Here is a 6,000-nt window from a genome sequence, read left to right on the forward strand (position 1 = left end):
AAAGATTATATCATCTATTTTGAAGTCTATTTATCTTTTCAATCTGGCTTCTTTAAATAATTGTTGATCATTTCTAAGAATCCTTTGAAATCCTTAAAGTACACTACGGTCAATTTGACAATAAGAATATATAATGTTTCTCTTTAGTTATAATTGAATATTGGGGTTTCTCGCTTTTATTTTATGTATGTTATGCTTGGTTGAATATCTGTCTTTTTTTTGTGAACGATGCACTCTATTCATCCAATAGTGTTCAATACAAAACAAATAGATGATAACTATCTACACTCCTATCAATTACAAAAAGTCTATACATGCTACAGCTACAAAACACGAGAAACAATCTTACATAGTGAATAAAAAGACAATACAACAACTTCTCTAATTACAAGACCTAAGGGTATGAATTTGAAGCAAGTAAAGGTCTTTGGAAGCTGGAGATGCTTCTGCCTCTGGTGTTTATATGCAGTACAGTTTCCTTGCATAATCAGTCTGCTGAAGATACTCCTCCCCCCTGGAATCTGATCACATTCTTGTCCTTTAGGAAATTGTTGTTAAAATTGACAGCAAACCTTATGGGATGTGTTGGTATCTTTTTAATCTTGTACTTCATTGGCTGCAATTTGAAAATAAAACAACAAATTATAACGATATTGAAATATAAATACTAAATAAAACAACTAATAACTTACTGATACATGGTTTCAGTTTTCAGAAATTCATACTACATGAAAAACATGTGATACATGTCTACTACATGTATCAGTGAATTAACTAAAACATTATAACATGTGATACATATCTAATACATGTATCAGAAACATCTACTAAACAATATACACACTGATTCTCTATGTATCATCAAGTACAGTTGATGACGCATTTATTAAATTTAGTGAATGATACATTATAACAATTTTCAAAACATGTATCAGTACATCAACTAAACAACTAATACCTTACTGATACATGATATCAGTTTTCAGGAATTCATACTACATGCAAAACATGTGATACATATCTACTACATGTATCAATGCATTGACTAAACACTGTACACACTGATTCTATATGTATCATCAAGCACAGTTGATGACGCATTTACTAAACTTATTGAATGATACATTATAACAATTTTCAAAACTTCATGATACATATAAAATATTATGATACACAACAAATTCATGTATCCATGATATTGTTAAATCCCAGATTTAACTCTTTCAAACTGCTGAGTGCTGCAGATATAAAACGGTTGGCTAACAATGTGGAATGGTTTTGCTTTAGTCAGTTCTTTTTGGCAGATAACAAATGTCTTCCATTTACCCAAAAACTTCTCACATCCATCATCTAAAAGGTGAGATCTATTGACATTTAGCGACTTCAACGAAGTGAGAGCTGCATTATGATAAACGAACTATCAGAAACTTCAACAACGTGATGGAATCCCAGAATAGAGAAGTAATTCCCCGAAAAATTCTCTTTTACTTCATAAAGTTTGTCCCGCAAACTAGTCCTAGTAAGTTAACATGGAAATTAAAACAGTAAAAGCAGACCTGTGAGGTAATCCAAACATGACGCAGTAACAACAGACCCTTCCAAGTTTAGCACGACTAGTTTGTACAGATCTGTAAAAGAATGAAATATTATCAAATCCAGATTACATCTTAACCGTAGAACAAAAAGGAAATGTTAACTTTACGAAAAGCAGTCGAAGAGACTATTAATTGAGCTTCTTACAGCCAGAGTCTTTGTTTGAATCCTTCTGAAGATTCATGCTGGGTTAAGAAGAATGAAGATGATTATGGAAAAAAAAGAACTGAAACTTGATGGAGTAAGAACAAAACGGTAGAAGTTAAGAGAAGTTGTCCTGCTTCCTGAAATTTTTACTTTTTTAAATTTCAAATTTTTTGAATTTTGAAATTCAAAATTTCAAAATTTGGTCTTTTATTTAAAATTAATTAAATTTAATAATTCAAAATCAAAAAGCTGATTTAAAAGGTTGAGTGTTTAAATGGATAAAATTCAAAATTTAAAAACTGATTTAAGAGGTTGAGTGTTTTAATAGAGAAAAAATAGGCATTAAAATGGGTAAATGTGTATTATAGGAGAGAGAATGTAATGTATCTAAAAACTTACACTAAAATTAAAAAAAAGGGAATTATGTAATATTTAAAAAAAGTAGGGAAAATTAGAGAATATAAAAATTATAGTTGTGTATTTAAGTTATTTTTCCTTAAAAAAATGATTATACATTATATGTAGATATTTAATCAAATTATCCCTATTAAATTATGTTTGTTTTAGTATTAAGTTTTGAAATATGATTTGAAGAAAGAGTATTTAATACAGAGGGTAAACATGAAAAAATATTATTATCCTTCTTGATATGTCAAAAGTGACAGGTACGCCTCCGTCCGGAATTATTTGTCATGTTGCGCTTTTTAAAAGTCAATTTGACTAATTTTTAAATTTAAATTAGATCATATTAATTCGATATTTTAAACCAAAAAAAACTAGATATTCTAAAACTATATGAAAAGTACTATAAATTGTAATTTTTTACATATTAATATGATGAAAAAATACATATTAAAATGTTAGTCAATGTTTTTATAGTTTGACTCTGAAAATAGAAACCATGACAAATAATACTCGACGAAGGGAGTAAAAATGAAGATCTATTTTAGGAAAAAGTGACAAGTAAAAGTGAACAAAATATATTCAAAGGGTAATATAGTAAAATTACCGTTCTATTATAGCTTTTTAAGAATTGTACAAAGTCAATAGTAGACAAGTATTGTTGGACATAGAGAACATTATATTAATTTATGTTTAGTATTAGGTCTGAAAATGATTTGAGAAATAAGTGAATAATGTTAGACGTAAAATATGAAAAATATAATAATTCTTTTTATATAGTAAATTATCTATTTAAAATAGTGGACAAATAAAAAAAACAATAAAAATATTTTATTATTTAAATTTTATAAGAAAAGGTCCAATCATGATTAGAATAACTATTTCTTTTATTATTTTAAAAATAATTATAAATTCTTAATTCTAATTAAAACATTATCTTACTCATAAACATGGGCGAATCCACGTATAGAGTTATGGTTACTCGAGCACTCATTAACCTCAACGAAAATTTTTGTACATTTATATAGAAAATGTTGAATAAGTTACATAATATATTTTTAGCGCCCATTTTTGTGCTTTGACCGTGAAGTTGATTTGAGATTGTTGGTGCATTGCACTGGGGCTCGAATCCTATCGTAACCTTCTGTTTTTTGTTGAAAAGAGCAAACTGAAATTCTTCATAGGTTAGTGGTCTTGCTGCCATGATCCACTGGAATTCGCCCCTTTGTCGCTTCAATTTGTCCAAAAAAAATTCTTCATAGTTTTTTACTTCTTTTTATACCTTTTCACAGACTCTGCTAATATTTATTTGTAATTTTTTTCATTTGTCTATTTTTTTGTATTTCATTTACTAACTAAAAAATATTATTAAGCTTTTACAAAAAAAAACTTTCTTAATAGCAACTTTATGTTAAAGGAAACTGAGCACCCAAGACTATAATACCTTGAATCCTCTGTTGTTCATAAATATAATCACACTCGTAATTATTCGTTCGTAAGGTCACTTTAAATTTGAACCACTTATTGTCCAAAAAGTGAAAATATATCATCACTCTATCTGAATATTTCAATATGCTAATTGCTCAAGTTACATTTCAAGATAACATAACACACATACATAACCACAAGATCATCATTCATCACATTATCAAAATATATTATAATTATGAGTTCATATTTCATAACAACAGAAAATAACCAGTTCAACGATTTGCATTTTTCATTCCTACAACACTTCAATCATAAACAACACCAACTTTGTCCAAAGATCAATAAACATGTAATACAAATCACATTACATATCAATAACTAAGCCACCTCAATTGCAACCTACCTCAATCGACAAATTAGATGCAAACAAGCTAAACTATCGAAGCCTTAACTTTTTCCAATGCTTCAAAACGCTAAAAGTCCAAGAAAAAGGTATAAGATCCCTTCAATGACCTATTTTTTTAAATGAAGATATTGTATATTCAAACTCGTCTAATTCTACTTTTTAGAAGGTCTATCGACTTATTAATTGGTCAATTTATCAAATCACATATTATGACCGCTATAATCTCATTCATGGAGTTTTACCCTTATTAACCTCTTTTGAGTCGTTCACATGTCAAGAATTCATTTTTATGAGATTTCTAGGTTTTTCAATATCAAAATTAAAACCTAAAAGATCAAATTTAATGAAAAGAACTAAAATCATTTAAGTGAAAATGTCTCCACGACTCAACTCAGAAATATGAGCTTGATGGAAGATTTCAGTGGACTTAGGAGCAATATTGTTCCTTTACACGTGTATTTTATAATTAATTATTTTAAAAAAAAATCACTTTAGCTTGCATTGCTATTCTAAAGAACTTGCGACTCACGATTCATAAATTTGATTGTTATAGAACAAACAATTCAGAAACCAGTCAAAATTCAAATAGAAAAAATTGTAAATTTATATAATTTGTCCATAAGTATTAAAAAAAATAATGCCAATAACAAATGAGTCATTTGTGTTTAAGATTAACAAAATACTATGGACGCTCAACAACCAGTTCACAAAAACATTATGGACTGCCACAAGTTCATTGTTGTCTTCGATTTATTCATGAGCTTCAAAAATATAAAGTTCAATTACAAGAATTCACTGAGGGATCTAACAAAAATTGTACAGAAAATAACAATAAGATTTATAACAATTGAATGTTATTTTTCATTTCATAATTAAGAAATTTGTTTGAAGATGAATAACAAATAAATCTTTTGAAAAGTAATTTTCAATTAATCTTTATCCTGATTTATTTGCCACCCTTTTCTTTTTGGTACATCGAAAAATATCATCTCGATATATTTAAAATAATTCAACTTTAAAATTGACATTTGTGCTTGATGAAATCATTCATAATCACACTGATATCTAAAATAAATTTTGAATATAAATTTCAAAAATCTTTCTTTTTTTCTTAAACAGATTGTTAATCTATCTAGTGTCACATATATTGAAATATGAAAAATTATCTTTTTTTCTATTCTAAAAAGGTATAATTTTTCGGATAACAATTTTGATTTGTCGAATCAACTTATTAAAAAAATTTCAATATCATAACTGTGATTTGTATTTGATCAAGGTTCCAAAAATTTTATCAGAAAAAAAATATTTTCTTCTTTAGATTTTGAAAAACAACATCGTCAAATCTAAAAAGGTAAAAAAAATAAAACATTACAAATAATAGAATTTTCGAATATTCAGAAGATGAAAAAGTAGAAAAATCCAACATCCCAAAGAACGATTGATAAGGTGATTTGAATTCTTTAAAGCAAAGCTCGTTTCGTCAAAAGAAAAAATAATACTAATATTCGAGTATGTGTGTTTGATATATATAAGAAAAAAGAATAGGTGATGAGATTTTCTTAAATTGTATATTGAGGAAAAATAGGGAAAAAAACTATGAAATGGTCAAAGAAGCGTGTACTCAGATTTTCAAAATCTCGCAAAATAATATAATAATAAGTAGGCAACTGTCAAATAATACAATTGTTACACTAATCAGCTATTAGATTTAGGATTGATCATGTATTCTGTCTTAACTTACAGTTAGTTAGTTACAATTACTGTTGATTACTGTTCCATTGAACTACTGCTCATAGAGTTGGTTAGTTGATCAGAAAGTTAGTTGAGAATTAGGCTGAATAAGTCACTACTACAGTTGTATATAAACACATCTCATATGTACATTTCAGATCAATCAATATACTAATCATTGTTCTCTTCTCTAAATCTCTAATCTTCTCTAATTCTTCTCTTCTCTTCTCTTCTGATTGTTCTTAAACTGTTCTTCATCAGTTCATCTCAATCGAAGAATCTTCACTGAT

The 6,000-nt window shown here is 27.5% G+C and overlaps 1 long non-coding RNA gene across 1 annotated transcript; it reads right to left on the reverse strand.

Annotated features, from left to right (window-relative positions):
* Window positions 1-75: 75 nt before the first annotated feature.
* On the reverse strand, window positions 76-1,661 carry LOC114078480. Its single transcript, XR_003580158.1, has 3 exons — window positions 1,557-1,661; window positions 1,327-1,398; window positions 76-616 (listed from the first exon to the last, which is right to left on the reverse strand). It is a non-coding gene; the product is annotated as an uncharacterized LOC114078480 (long non-coding RNA).
* Window positions 1,662-6,000: the final 4,339 nt, after the last annotated feature.

Source organism: Solanum pennellii, chromosome 8 (genome assembly GCF_001406875.1).
Source record: "Solanum pennellii chromosome 8, SPENNV200".
NCBI classification, from domain to species: domain Eukaryota; kingdom Viridiplantae; phylum Streptophyta; class Magnoliopsida; order Solanales; family Solanaceae; genus Solanum; species Solanum pennellii.